At 37.5% G+C, this 16,344-nt stretch overlaps 1 non-coding gene across 1 annotated transcript; it reads right to left on the reverse strand.

The window, feature by feature from the left end:
- Positions 1–13,362: 13,362 nt before the first annotated feature.
- Positions 13,363–13,469, reverse strand: LOC145633338 (small nucleolar RNA R71). Its single transcript, XR_014112670.1, has one exon. It is a non-coding gene; the product is annotated as a small nucleolar RNA R71 (small nucleolar RNA).
- Positions 13,470–16,344: the final 2,875 nt, after the last annotated feature.

Raw genomic sequence — 16,344 nt, forward strand, 5'->3', positions numbered from 1 at the left:
GCTACCTGGATTCAATTGGACTAAGTTCTAAGAGAAGGTGAGAGACAAGTTTTACCCTAGCTTCTTACAGAAGCAGAAGGCTGAGGAGTTCTCAAACCTCAGAATGGAGGGAATGACAGTGGCTGAATACAATACTAAGTTTATTAAGCTGTCTCGTTTTGCTGAAGAGTCTGTCTCTACAGAGAAGGCAAAGGCTAGGAAGTTTGAGAGTGGTTTGACTACTGATTTACAGCCGAAGTTGTGTGGGCAAGTGTTTGAAACCTTGGACGAAGTGTATGGTAGAGATGCACGCTTGTATGCTTTGGAGGTGAAGAAAAAGAAGGAACTGGGTGATGTGGAAGTGAAAAAAAAAAAGGAAAGAGGTGGGATAGAACTCTGGGAACCAACAAGGTAACCAGAATAACTTCAAGAAGCAGAAATACCACAACAACAACAATAACTTCCACAACAACAACAATAACTCCCAAGGTAACAATCGTTAAGGAGGACGTAACTTCAATGGAGGGGCTAGAAACAATAACTAAGGGAATAACATAAATGAGAGGCGTTATTTTTGCAAGAGGTGCAAGAATAACCATCTTGGAAGGGACTGTGATGGAAATCTGGTTATTTGTCGTGCTTGTAACAAGTTAGGGGCATAGAGAGTACGAGTGTTTCTCCAAAGGTTTTAATGGAAATAAACAAAACAATAATTTAGGAGGACCCAAAGGAACTTTCAGGGAAACAACAATAACTTCAATGGGAATAAGGGAGCGCAACATAATGGAGCAAAGAACAGCAATAACAGCAACAATGGGAATAATCAACAGAAAAGTGGACCTGTAGGAAAATTGAATGTGTTGAGTAGGCATGAGGTTGATTCCACGAAAGATGTCATCACTGGTATTTTTCTATTCACTCTATTCCTGTTAAAGTTTTATTTGATTCTGGTGCAACTTTTTCTTTCATTTCGAAAAGAATTGTTTCAAAACTCAAAGACTGTTTGAAAATAGTAGATGTAGTAGATTTACCAATAACCATTCCAACGAGTGCGGTAGTGAATTGTACCAAAACCTTTAGGAATTTACCTTTAGAGATCGAAGGGAAAGTGTTTCAGTCTGACCTGATCTAGTTTAGGTTAAAGGATTTTGATGTCATCCTAGTAATGGATTGGTTGAGCAAGTACAATGCAGAAATAAGTTGCCGGTCGCAGAAAGTGAAAATGACCACAAGTGAAAGTGAGGCGATGACTTATTCGATGCATGGCGAAGCCAAATGCCCTAGGTTGATATATGTGTTGAAGTTGGCTAAATACGTGAAAAAGGGACATCTAGTGTACTTCTGTAGTGTGAGAAACATGGATCATGAGGAGGCAACTAAGCCAGAAGATATAAAAGTAGTGAATGAATATCTGGATGTATTTCCGAACGAAATCCTTGGAATGCCACCCAAGAGAGCAATTGATTTCACCATACACTTAGTACCAGGGACATCACCAATATCCAAGGCACCATACCGAATGGCACCTGCAGAATTCAGTGAGTTAAAGGAGCAATTGCAGGATTTGTTGGACAAAGGGTACATCAGGCCAAGTGCATCTCCTTGGGGAGCACCAGTTCTGTTTGTTAAAAATAAAGATGGGAGCATGAGGTTGTTCATTGATTACAGAGAGTTGAATAAGGTGACAATAAAGAACAAACATCAACTTCCCAAGATTGATGATTTGTTTGATCAATTGAAAGGCGCAACCGTGTTTTCTAAGATTGACTTGAGGTCCGGATATCATTAGTTGAGGATTGCAGATGAAGACATTCCTAAAACTGCTTTTAGGACAAGATATGGACACTAGGAGTTTACAGTAATGCCATTTGGATTGACAAATACTCTACCAATCTTTATGGATTTGATGAACAAGGTGTTTCATCAATTTATGGATAAGTTTGTATGTAGTAGTGTTCATCGATGATATATTGGTGTATTCGAAGAACAAAGAGGAGCATATAAAACACCTGAGGGCAATTCTGCAAACATTGAGAGAAAACAATCTTTATGCAAAGTTCTCTAAGTGTGAATTTTGGTTGGAAAAGGTAGCATTCTTAGGTCATTTTGTGTCTAAGGATGGCGTGGAAGTAGATCCAGCCAAAATCAAAGCTGTGAAGAGTTGGCCTACGCCCAAAACAGTGTCTGATGTTTGGAGTTTCCTAGGTTTAGCAGGGTATTATGGGCGTTTTGTGAAAGATTTCTCGAAGATTGCTAAACCTGTGACTACTCTAATGAAGAAGGACAAGAAGTTTGAGTGGGATGATAAGTGTGAAGAAGCATTCCAACTCTTGAAATAGAAGCTGGTTACAGCACCAATGCTAACTCTGCCAGACGATAGTGGTATTTATGATGTATATAGTGATGCATCAAAGAATGGTTTGGGGTGTGTACTTATGCAAAATGGAAAAGTGATTGCATACGCATCAAGGCAATTAAAGAATCATGAAGTAAATTATCCAACCCATGATTTGGAACTTGTTGCAATTATTTTTGCACTAAAGATTTGGCGTCATTACTTGTATGGAGTGAAATGTAGAATTTACACAGACCATAAGAGCTTGAAGTACATTTTCACTCAAAAGGATTTGAACTCTCACCAAAGGAGATGGTTAGAGTATACAACGGATTATGACTTAGACATATAGTGTCATAAAGGAAAGGCAAATGTAGTTGCAGATGCTCTAAGTCGTAAGACCAGTCATGGATTAAATACCTTGATAGTGGCTGATGAGTTATGTAGGGAAATGAGTAAAATGAATTTAGAAGTTGTAGAATGGTGAGTACCAGCTGGCATTCTTGCGAATTTGACTACCCAACCAACCATATTCGATGAGATAAGGGAAAACCAAGCAGGAGATGTGAAATTGGATAGGATTTGTGAGAAGTTAAAGCAAGGCAAGGCTATAGATTTCAAAATTCATGAAGATAGAAGTTTGAGGTACAAAGGTCGATGGTGTGTACCTCAAAAGTGTGAAGAAGTGAAGAGAAAGATAATGGAAGAGGGACACAATACACCCTATTCAGTACACCTAGGAGGGGATAAACTATATAAGGACTTGAAAAAGGTGTATTGATGGCCTAGAATGAAGAATGAAGTTGCGGAGTTTGTAGCAAAATTTCTGACTTGCCAAAAGGTGAAAATAGAGCACAAGAGGCCACAGGGAACTGTGCAATCATTGGAAATTCCTAGATGGAAGTGAGATTGCATTTCAATGGATTTTGTGACTTGCCTTCCAAAATCAAAGAGTGAAAATGACACCATTTGGATAGTGGTGGACAGACTTACAAAATCTGCGGTGTTTGTACCAATGAAGGAGACTTGGAAGATGGAAAAACTTGCAAAAGCTTACATCAAGAATGTTGTGAGGTTACATGGAGTTCCAAAGGATATTGTGTCTAATAGAGATTCCAGGTTTCTTTCAAAATTCTAGAAAAGCGTGCAGGAAAACTTTGGTACGACACTTAAGATGAGTACAACATTTCACCCTGCCACAGATGGGCAAACTGAGAGAACCATTCAAACCTTGGAGGACATGTTGAGAGCTTGTGTTATAGACTTCCAAGGAGGATGGGAGGTGTAGGGAATATTTCAAGCATTACCCCAAACTTGAACCCCACTGTGATCATACACTTAAGCATGGTGGCGTCCAAAGGGAAGGAAGCTAGAGCAAAAGAGTCGCCAACAAGTTTTAGGAACTTGTAAACCGTTCACAGGGGGAAGGTTACACCCCTTAATGATCCATGAGATCGTTAACTCCAATAGGTCTGGAACCAAGACTGGAAGTTCGGGGATGAAGGTATAAATCCAATCTAAAAGAGAAAGAACCTGCTCTAATAATAGGCCTCTACTTTATTTTTCTCGTATTCATGTTCGCTTTCTGACTAACATGCAATCAATAGGTTAATACTAAACCTGTTTAATCTATGTTGGTTGAATTTAATGCACAAACAAAACTATTATTGGCGATCACTTGAATTATAATCATATTAACCCTAAATAAGATTATTAATTATCTTATTAAGCGTGATTGCAAGTACAAATTCCCTTTAAACATAAAAGGCGTGATCAAGCAATAACAATCAAGAAACATAATAATAATCATAATCATATTAGCTAAATAATAATAATAATAAAATTAATCATGTTAAAAATAAAGCATAATAATTGCAAGATCCTAGGCATGATACTAACAAGATTAATAACAAACCCTAGCATGTCACTAAACATTAAAGATCAAAAGTTTAACCCTAACATGATACTAACATGAATATTAGGAAAGAAATAGGAAGCATCACAAAAATCATAATTGATATAAGGAACTTATTGTTGTCACCCTAAACATGATTTCTATATCATAATATCAATAAAGCAATTAAAGCACTTACTTGGATGCCTCGTACCTCTTTCTAATAACAAAATACACACGTTAGTAACTTCAAGGAAAATAATAATCAAAGAATTAAATTAAATAATTGAAATAGAGATTTAGGACCAAACCCTCAGAAATATCAAATCTTTCACGTATAGGGCGAAGGCAACTTCGAACTTGGCTAGGTGTGTCTAGTGCTAATGAGTGGGGAATTTTTAGAAAGAGAGAGAAAATCAAGAAATTCTTGATGAGAGTTGATGATTTGAAAAAGGGGAGATATGACCTCTATTTATAGAGAAAAAAGAGGGTCAAAGAATAAGAAAAGAATCCGAATTCGAATCGAAATAAAACTCGATGGACAGCAGTTTTTGCAGATTTTGTTTTTATCATATCTTTTGATCCAAATTTCCAAAAAAGGCATATAATATGTCGTTGGAAAGATCTTGAAGTCTACTTTCCAACCCAATAAGAATCAGATTAAAATATTTTTTAGATAAAAAGATATGGCCGAAATAGTAGGACGGTATCGGTTTTGGATAGAGTTTTGTATTTCTTTCATATCTTTTTCGTTATAGCTTGGAATTAATATTATAATGTATCATTGGAAAGATAATTTCAAGATATATCCAACCATATAAAATTTGGATAAATATTATGAGGCACAAAATTAATATCTGACTGTCTTTGAACATCTTTAAATTCGAATAGAATTAGGATTTAAGAAAGGAAAGTTTTTATTTAACTTAAATTCTTTAATCTTATATTTTCAAAAAGAATAATTAAGATCTTTTAGAAACTTATAGAAGCTTCTAATTAATCCTAATTAGTTTAGGAATAGGATTAGACCTTTGGACCCTCCACATGATCATTGGATCGTAGGTAAAAACCGGTTTGGGCCCAGTTTAGTATTTTGGTCATAACTTCCTCATTATTCATTGGAATTGAGCTTATAATATATCGTTGGAAAGGTATTTTCAAGCCCCATCCAACTACACCATTATTAGACCCATATCATGGACCAAAATAAACTTGAATGCACGTTTTTCAAAAATAGGGTAAGAAAAGAAATATTTTCAAAAACAGAAAGAAGAGATATTTTAATAAAAACATCTTCATCACTAGACTTTTCACACTTTTTCTTTGTTCGATAATCAATGACATAAAAGGTATTCATCACTGGGTTTGGTTTTGGGGAGACGCATTTGGGTGTCTACAGGAGGATAGCTTGGATTTGACTGAATGTTCCTATAATAATAGTTATCATGCGAGCATTGGAATGGCTCCATTTGAGGCATTATATGGGAGAAAGTTTTGTAGTCTAATTTGTTGGAACGATATAAGTGAAACAATGATTCTAGGGCCTCAAATGATCGAGGATACAGTGAAACAAGGGAAATTCAAGCTAAGATTCAAGCAGCTCAAGATCGCCAAAAGAGCTACGCAGATTTGAAGCGTAGAGAGGAGGAATTCAATGTTGGTGACAAAGTATTATTAAAGGTATCACCAATGAAAGGAGTAATGAGATTTGGGAAGAAAGGAAAACTAAGCCCAAAGTACATTGTTCCATATGAAATATTACAAAGAATAGGCAAAGTAGCTTATAGGTTGGCCTTACCTATGGAGCTAAGCAAAGTGCATGATTTATTTCATGTGTCTCAATTAAGAAGGTACATACCTGATAAATCCCATGAGCTACAACCTGAAACCATTGAGCTAGACCAAAGTTTAACCTATGGAAGAGAGACCTGTCAAAATTCTTAACAGTAAAGTGCGTAGTATACACGCAATCAGAATGTTAAAATTGTGAAAGTGCTATGGTCTAACCAAGAATATGAGGAAGCCACTTGGGAGGCAGAAGATGAAATGAAAAAGAAATACCCAGAGTTGTTTCAGGTATGTTAAGTAACGGGGACGTAACTCGCTTTCTTTTAGGGGGGTAGAATGCGGTAGAATTTCGTGCTTTTTCCCTATATTTTCAGTTATTTTTGTTTTTTTGCACAATATTAATGAGTATTTTGGGTTATTGTGTTCTCAATGAGAAAAAAAAAAGGTAAAGGTATGACAAAAAGTACAGCAATATTATACTAAGTGAGGAAAATCTTTGAATTTTGTTTCCCCAAAGTTTCGGGACGAAACTTCTTTTAAGGAGGGTAGACTGTAATACCTCATATTTTTATACGTATTTTAATTAAAATAAGTATTTTGAGAAGTATTTAAGTAAATTGAATAGTTTTATTTAAAGTATTTTAATTATTTATTTTAAATAAGTTTGGAAATATTTATAAAAGGAAAGTTTATTTAATTAATTAATTTGATTAAGTTGGAGGTTAAATTAAGGAAATTTTTATTTTACTAAAGTTTTATTAGGGACGGGATTAAAAAAATTAAAAGAGCAAATTTAAGGAAAAAGGGTTTGTAGAGAAGGGGTATAAATATCCCACATATGAGGCAAATCAAACTTTGCCCAGAGTGGAGAAAACCCAAGGTAAACTTCTCTCTCTCTCTCTTCTCCTTATATTATTTCTTTTTCTTTTTCTTTCTTTTTTTTCCTTCCCCTTTTCTTTTTTTTCGGCTCCCCTTCACCACCACCGTCGACCACCGGCAGTAGGTGGCCGCTCGGCGCCAGCAGCAGGCAGCCACTAGCACTAGTAGCCGGCGTGGTGGTTGTCGCTGCCCTCTCCCCTTTCGAATATATATGTGTGTGTGTGTGTGTGTATATATATATATATATATATATATATATATATATATATATATATATATATATATGTATGTATATATAATTAATCTTTAATGTTAAAAATAAATTATGACTAAATCTAATTGTTAATTATGAGTTTTGGGATTTGATTTTGATGTTTGATTTTAAGTATTATGTTAATTAATTTTCAGATTATGTTTTTAATTAAAAAGCCCCAATTTTTGAAACTCTAGGTTCTTGATTTGTAAATTATTGAAGGGTTATGATGTATAATGGTTTAGATCTTTGATTAAAGTGTTTTAGGGCTTAATTATAGCAAGTTTTAACTAAAATATAGTGCTGGAATATTTGGTGGAGCATTTAAAATCAAGTTTCTTTAAGGAGACTTTGAAGTGAGCGATTTTTATTAGTTGTGGCGATTCTAAGATCGTATTCAAGGTACGTTCACGTACTTAGCATAATTATATTGATGTAGTAGCATGCTAAATGTGTTTAATTGATTACAAGTAGTATCATGCTAGATTTGGAATGGAAATTATGATTTGGATGTTATTGGTGATTGGATTGTGAAGCATGATTTATTTGTGATGGATTATTGGATGAAAAATTATAGTTTGGAATATTGTTTATGAACCACATATTATTTGTGGCATGTTAGAGAACATGTTTAATTAAACTAATTGTTTAATTGGGTTTGGAATATTGAAAATGAATTTTATTATGGTTCATATAATTTTATTTGATGCTATCAGCATAGGAATGAGCTATATAAGAGTCTATGTACACGAGGAATTTATTGTATGTTGGTGCCTTAGTGCACTTAAGGTGTTTTTAACACCGAGGGATAGGATTTGTGGCGCTTTGTGAGTTTAAGGTGTCATTGGCACCGAGGTAGAATTAAAAAGGATTCAACATTAAATATTATGTGTTCACTAATTATTCAAGAATTAAATTGGCATATTTTATTGATTGAATAATTATTGTTGATTGAATGATTATGGTTTAAGACTCATCACCAAGTCTAATAATATGTAAATAACGTAAAGTGAAAGAGATTACGCACCAAAACTCTTGGAACGTATACACCTTGAGTATGAACATATGGGGGGAGTTATGTGACTTTATATTTGATCGCAACTTCTACTGGAGTACGTACAGGACGCTGTACATTCCTTTTATTATTATTATGCGCAGGAATTCTGCCACCTATGTGTGGTTATTGATGTTGGCCTAGCACGGTTAGCTCCCGTGTCAGTAACCTTAATTTATTTGGGGGAGGTTGAGTGGGAAACCCGTTCAATGCGTAGTCAACATTAAATAAATTATGTAGTGTCTAGTGAGGAATTTTATTGAATGTTGTATGCTTGAAAAACAGGTGCAATGAGGTAAGATGTGTGTTGATAGGAAATTATATGTTAGTGTGTTAATTACGCTTATGTACTCAGCTTTGCTGATTGTTTGTTTTGTGTGTTTGTTGGCCTTGTCTTTATCTTGGCCCTATGATGACCCATTTTTAATGGAGAGTAGTGGAAATGAGTAGAGATAAGCTTTTCAGGTGATGAAGCATTTTCATGAATGGGCATGAGTGAAGAGCGAATCATGCTAGTTTCTATAAGTATATGAATGTGTTATTACTTTATTTATTTATGACTATATTATTATTTGTGACTAACAAAAAGGGTTTTGAGTTCAGTTTTGTTTTAATAAGGGCCTACAATGGTTCCGAGTTGTAGGTTGATTTTATTTTACTTCGTTTGACTTTAATTTGACTTTACTTTCGTTGATTGACTTTTTAAGTTGACTTGTTTTGAATGGTTTTGAAATTAGTCTTCCGCTGTGTGTCTTTGATAGTTGCCTTAACATTTTTCAAGGTGGCGGTAACGTCTTAGATATTCCTATTTAAAGTTTTAAACAGGGCAAAACAGGTACTTTAAAAGAAGGGAATTTCTAGGGTGTTACTGATAATTTTTCTTCACTTTTGTTTTTGTTTAACCCTTTTGTACAACATCGAGGATGTCTTGTCCCCCTCCCTAACCCACTTATCCTTTAAGCGTTGTTGCCAGTAATGGAAATCGATTGCACAGTTCGGGATTATATTGTTGATTCCTATTACAAAATCTTCTCCCTCACTGATTGTGGAAACCGTTGACCCTTGTAGGGATAAATTACTAGTGACATTTCTCCAATTCACTCCCCAAAAAGTTATATTATCAAGGCACCATTTTTGAGCTTTTGCACGAAAATAATGAAGAAATTCGGCAAGAACAAACATGCTTGAACCATTCACAGTACTCGCCCAAATATCAGCAGCCCTCAAGTGTATTTCTAAAAAATTTAAGCCCCATCTTTCTAGTTGATAAGGTCGATTTGATCTTGGAAGTGTTGGATCCGATTCATACAAATTGCCGCATGATCCGAAACCATAATTGGTTCATGGTGAACTCTCCCTTTCGTAAAATCATCAAACCATTGATTAATACATAATGCCTTATCTAATCTTTCCATGATGAGACCCCCATTCAACCTTTTATTCGTCCAAGTAAACCGAGGTCCCGAGAATAGAACATCCATAAAATCATTTTCCAAGCGCCAATCCATAAAATCATTAAGACCCCTAATTAAAGTAGAGCCACCCAATTTGTCTTGTAAGGAATCAATTTGGTTAAAATCCCACATAATTTGACAATTTGGGGTTAAAGAAAGTAAAGTAGAAAGTTCACCCCATACTCTAGGTATCTCCTCAACCTTAGGCTCTCCGTACAAAAACAAAACATTTCTATTACTTCCATTCACTTCTTTGAGATTACATAAGATAAAGTTTGGAGTTAGGACAATGCAACTACAATCCCCATGAAACCAACTAAAAACCGCAAGCCCCCCCTAGTACCTTCCGAGTCTACTCCATAAGAAAAATTTGGAGTAAATGGATCAACTAAAAGCTTAACATCATTAAAGGACATCTTAGTTTCCGATAAGAACAAGAAAGTAGGAAATTTAGTAGTAATTAGCCACACTAAGTAAGGATGTGTAGGGGCTTGTGTGTCATTGAGACCCCTACAATTCCAAAATTGAATTTTCATATATCTATCGAGGGTTGATCTGGCGCAGCCACCTCACCAAAACATTCATCCATCGAGCTTATAATTGCATTTTGTACTTCAATTTCCATGTCATCATCACCACTAGTTTGCCTTGAAGTCACTTCCTCGCTTCTCCTCTTTTTGGACGGGCTAGAGTACGAGGACGAAGAGGAATTTTGAATTTTCCTCTTTCCCTTGTATTTCTTGAGGTGAGAAGAACGTACTTTTACCCCCCCCCCATTTTCTTGCCATATCCACATCCGAAATTGCCTTCGATTTGAACTCGAAACACATTCCTTTATCCCTTTGCCATAAACTGAAACCTCCCTTTTCTGACCACCTTTCTAAAGTCTGACGTCTTTTCCTTGATACCCAATCCAAGTCATAAGAGTTCTCCCTGACTGACCCATCATCACAAGATCGAGACATATAGTGGATGTCCTCCCTTTCTCTTTTCTTCGGCCAACCCCCTGTACAATCCATCAAGCTCAACATACGCGATTCATTGAGAGGCAGATCTTGCGAGGCCGGAGAGTTTTGAGAATCATACTCCATTGTCGGCATGTGAGGGAAATTTGGCTCAAAGAGCGGAGCACTATCTGGCAGAGGTTCCGGGAAAACTCTCAAAGTAGCCCTGCTACTAGTGAGAGAATGCACAAGCCTTCTACCTGCTTCAATAATGTTTCTAGCATAAGGCAAGATAGAAGTATTAGGGGAGGAGATACGCGTTACCCTTGGTTGAGGGGGTGGATCCAGGAGGAATTGCGATGTGGTTGGGACGCTTGTTGGCGGCTGATATGTCCATTTTATATAGGAACTTACCCCCGTCCCTTAGTCATAATTAGTAGTGTTTTTGGCTCTTTCAAGCCACTTTTATTACTAATTTGTGTTTTCTAGTGTTTTCGTAATCTTTGTTGAGTTTTGTAGGAAATTGCGCCTTTGGAGCATTTTCTCGGGATTTTCATGGAGCGACTACGGGAATTAGAAGTGCATGACCATCTTTGAAGCCTAAGGCCGGTTAGAGTCATCGAGCCAGTGATTAAGGGCTTGGTAATTGGGATCCCGAGGCATTTGGACCGAGTATTCAAGACCCGAAGAGGAAATCCGGATTGGGCCGAGAAATCAAGCCCAACCGAAGTCCAAGCCTCAAAGTGAAGCAAGGGCCCAATCGGGCAACCTTTAGCACGATCGGGCGCGGCGCTGCATGTGCTGTGCGTGGCTTATAGCGCGCCCGATCGTGCGAGCGTCTAGCACGATCGGGCGATGCTACGGAGAAGGGACGCGAAGAAAAAGGCGGGCCCGATCGGGCGGTCCTTCGCCCGATCGGGCGGTCCTTCGCCCGATCGGGCGCGCGTTTTTATAGGACCTAATTAGTTTAGTCTTAATTTTTGTTTTGGAAAACGTTTAAGTAGGATTTTTGTACGGAATTTTGATGATATTCTTTCTTAGACTTTCTCTCTCTACTGAGGATTTTTCTCTCTCTTAACTCTTCTCTCAACTCTTGTTCTTAATTATTTCCATTAATACAGATTAGTTTGGTAACGATTTCTCTTCTCTTAATCTTAGTTATTTATTTTACTCGAAGAAAAAGGTGGGCCCGATCGGGCGCGCGTTTTTATAGGACCTTATTAGTTTAGTCTTAATTTTTGTTTTAGAAAACGTTTAAGTAGGATTTTTGTACGGAATTTTGACGATATTCTTTCTTAGACTTTCTCTCTCTACTGAGGATTTTTCTCTCTCTTAACTCTTCTCTCAACTCTTGTTCTTAATTATTTCCATTAATATAGATTAGTTTGGTAACGATTTCTCTTCTCTTAATCTTAGTTATTTATTTTACTCCTTCCATCATGACTTGTTTTATTGCTTTGATTAGTTTAGTTTTTACTATGTGTGAGTAGTTTTCTTTCTAGGGTTATGGGGATCCATAAATAATATGAAGGGGTAATTTATTGTTGTTGATTGTCAATGCTAGATTAATTTCCTATTGATTGATTTAATGCTCTGTGACTAGATTTGCGCAGATTTTTTATGCATGAGTTTAACAATATTTATTCGAGATTCGACAGATGAGAATTGATGTTTAGGTCTAGTTTCAATAGGCAGGTTAATTTATAAATGGTTAGGTCGAGATTCAAAAGATGAGATTTAATACCGGTAAATTAATTGTGTGATTATAATATGTAGCGAAAGCCCTTTATAATCTGATTAATACATGCATTGATGAATGATTATTGTATTCTACCCTGGAATATTATTTATTGGTGAACCTATGCTCTAGATCCTTTTATATATTATTCTCTCCTTATTCTTAATCTTCGTAGTTTAGTTTTACATTCAAATTCACATATTGGTTACCTAATAATCTAGAATATAATAGTTAATTAGGAATAGAAAGACTTGTTTCCCTGTGGAGATCGACCCTACTTCCCTATCTACGTTAGTTAGAGGACTTAGGAATTACTTTTGATTAGGGGATACGACTTTACCCTGTCAAAATTTGGCGTCGTTGCCGGGAAAACGGTTTTATTTTTATTTCTGATTGTTTTTGTAGTCTAGATTATTTTCCTTTTGTCTCAGAGAGCATTAGTTCTCTGGGGAAAAATCTCATATTTGCTTCTAGTTTCTGTTTATGCCCAGGTGTTCCAGATCAGGTTACATCCCATTCGATCCTGAGATCGAACGTTCCTTCCATAGACAGAAAAATCTCTACAAGCAAATCCTGGCGGATTCTATTGATAATAACAATAATCACCGAGATCCTCCAACTGGTTCTAGCGATTCAGAGGTATCATTAGATCCAGAATCAGAGATGACGGCTCCAAAGAAGCTTAGTGATTATTCACAACCAAAGCTTATGGATTTTCCACATCTCACCCCCACTCCGGTTCTTGATGGGGTTCGATTTGAAATTAAACCTCAATTTATAACGATGATAGAGAGGAAGCAATTCAGTGGAGCCAAGGGTGAAGACCCGAATCTTCACATTGCCAACTATTGTCAATATTGTAACACCATTAGGCAAGCCGAGGTCACTCAAGACCAAATCAGGGAGATTCTCTTTCCCTTCTCTTTAACTGGAAAAGCTAAATTGTGGTTTAATGGCTTGAATAGAACTACACTTGGTATAACTGACTGGGAAACTCTTGTTTTGAATTTCTATAACAAGTATTATCCTGTAGAGAGAACAGCCGTACTACGGAGTGCGATTCAGAACTTTGCTCAAGAAGCCGATGAATCTTTATATGAGGCTTGGGAGAGGTTCAAGGACTTACAAAGAGAATGCCCTCACCATAATTTAGCTCAATGGCAGTTAATCCAAGCCTTTTATAACGGCATTGGAAATTCCTCTAGAATAATTTTAGATTCTCCAGCTAGTGAGAGATTTATGAATCTTAATGTTGATGATGCAGGTCAGGTTATCGAAGATATGGCAATACACAATTCCCAATATGGGAATCCTAGAGGATTTGCTAACAAAGGGAAACATAGTGTTGACTCTGTATCCTTTCTACAAGCTCAGTTGACTTCTATTTGCCAAAAATTAGATAATCTTAGCTCTGCTAATGTAGCTAATGTTTCTGCGATTAATAATAATTCTAATGAGGCTTTCTGTGAAAATTGTGGTATTGTAGGTCACTGGGAGCAGGATTGCAGGAGTTCCGTGAAGCAAGTTAATGTCTTTCAAGCTTATAGGCAGAATAACCCATAATCCAACACCTACAATCCTGGGTATCAGAATCACCCGTACCTTTCCTACCGGAGCACTAATGTTCAAAATCCACCACCACAAGAACCAACAGCAGCAGAAATATTATCATCCCAATGCTAGCCAGAAGAACCAACCACAACAACCCTCCTCATCTTTTGACCCTTCTTTAGTGGAAATTAGAGCAATGTTGGTTAATATGCAAAAGCACATGGAGAGTAGAGATGCGACAATTGATCAGATCAAATTCTAGCACATAATAAAATTGTAGACAATCAAATTGCGCAACTTTCCGCTACTCTACAAGCCCGCCAACAGGGAGCTCTGCCGGCACAGCCGACCAGGCCTACGGATCAAGAATTTGCAATTACTCTAAGGAGTGGTTCAAACTATGAAGGGCCCCCTATGCCCAGAGTTGATGAACCTGTTTTATTAAATAATGATAATCTTGATTCCGTTAAACCAAACAATGTAGTTGATAGCCCTGCAGGGCTAAAGGATAGTACTAACATATCTAATTCTACATTGCAGGGCACGACTCCAGAGAAGGTGGCTACTCCAGATAAGGGCATTAATGCCCCAAAGCCAATTATCAAACTTCCATTCCCCAATCGTCAATTGAAGACAAACTTGGATAAGCAGTTTGGTAAGTTCCTGGAGGTGGTAAAAGATTTGAAGGTAACAGTTCCCTTCACTGAATTAATCACACAAATCCCCTCGTATGAAAAATTTATGAAAGAAATATTGACGAGGAAAAGGTCTATTAGTGAGGTAGAGACAGTAGCTTTCACTGCAGAGTGTAGTGCCGTACTTCAAAATAAATCTCCACCTAAATTAAAAGATCCGGGTAGTTTTTCTATCCCTTGTCATATTGGCAATCTCTTGATTGATAATGCATTATGTGATTTAGGTGCTAGTGTTAGCGTCATGCCATAATCTGTGTGTTCTAAGTTAAATATGGGTAAATTAAAAGCTACCAATATAACTCTACAAATGGCCGACCGTTCTTTCAAATACCCCTTAGGTGTTTTAGAGGATGTCCCCGTCAGAGTAGGTAAATTTTATATACCTGTAGATTTTGTTGTTCTTGATATGGCTGAGGATATGCAAACCCCAATAATTTTGGGTAGACCATTCCTTAACACTGCAGGAGCAGTCATAGATGTAAGAAGTGGTAAGTTAACATTATCAGTAGGGGATGATAAAGTTGTTTTTAATCTGAATAACGCCCCTAAAAGCTCCATGACTGAGGAGAAATGTTTTATTGCTAATGTGGTTGAAAATTATTCTAACAAGCCCCAAGCTCTTGAAAAAAATCCCTTGGAGGCGGTATCTTGTGTTACATCCCTTTCAGATGAGATAGACAAATGGCAGAAGGAAGTCGATGCAATAGAAAGAGCGCTTTACACTGTTGGTCTTGGTTTCGAAGATGAACAGGTGGAACCGATCGAGCAAGTTGTGCGAATCGAGCCTACGGTAAGTGTTCCGCAAGATCGAGTTGCAAGTGTTGAACGCAATCACAATTTGAAGCAACCTTCAATCAAAGAAGGATTCTTAGTGCGTAGCATTGAAGATTCCCGGCCTAGTCCAAGTTAAGGAGGATCCACCAGATAAGGTGATTTGGCGTCCCACAGGGTATGTCAGGAAGCCGCATCGCAGCCTAAACACCGCTAGACCGGGTGAGAAACCACCCGATCAAGCGTTAGGCCAAGGGTCCTAGTTATTTCACTGTGGTAAGAGGGTCGTGCGGGACCTAGATAAACCAGCGCTTTGCGGGAGGCAACCCGTATTCCTTGCTTTCTAGACTAGTTTTCCTTTTTCTTTATTTTTTATTTTTTTTTATTTTAGAGAGGCGAGGAGAGTGAAATATTACCGTTTATAAGTGTTTTTGTACATGTATAGGTTTAAGAGGTCAAAAGACTTAGAAAAATTTGAAGACAAAGAAAAAGCTAAGGAAATCTGACTGGGCACGGGCCCGATCGGGCGCGCAACCAAGGGAAATCTCAGCTTTAATTTCGCCCGATCGGGCGCGAAAAGAGACCTGGAAGTCGAGCAAACTTCGCCCGATCGGGCTAGGTTGCCCGATCGGGCGCGCAAGCGCATTCACAAACTCGAGCAAATTTCGCCCGATCGGGCGAGGTTGCCCGATCGGGCGCAAATCGAGTGAAGGAAAAGATATATGTCGGGCAAAGCTTGCCCGATCGGGCGAGTGAAAGGGCGAAAATTTTCGTTCGTGTTCGCGCCCGATCGGGCGCGCAACTAAGGTTTTGGAAATCAACATTATCCGCCCGATCGGGCGAGGCTTTCCTGATCGGGCGCGCCTATTTGGCCGTCCCCTTTATACTTTTCCTCTTCTTTCTTTCCTCACTTTCTTCTTCTTTCATCTTCTTCTCCATTACTTTCTCTCTCTAAAACCTCCATTTTTACACCTTCAAACTCACTTATTTTCAAAGATCTTCTCCAATC

The sequence above is a fragment of the Chenopodium album genome, chromosome 5 (assembly GCF_948465745.1).
Source record: "Chenopodium album chromosome 5, dcCheAlbu1.1, whole genome shotgun sequence".
Classification (NCBI taxonomy): Eukaryota; Viridiplantae; Streptophyta; class Magnoliopsida; order Caryophyllales; family Amaranthaceae; genus Chenopodium; species Chenopodium album.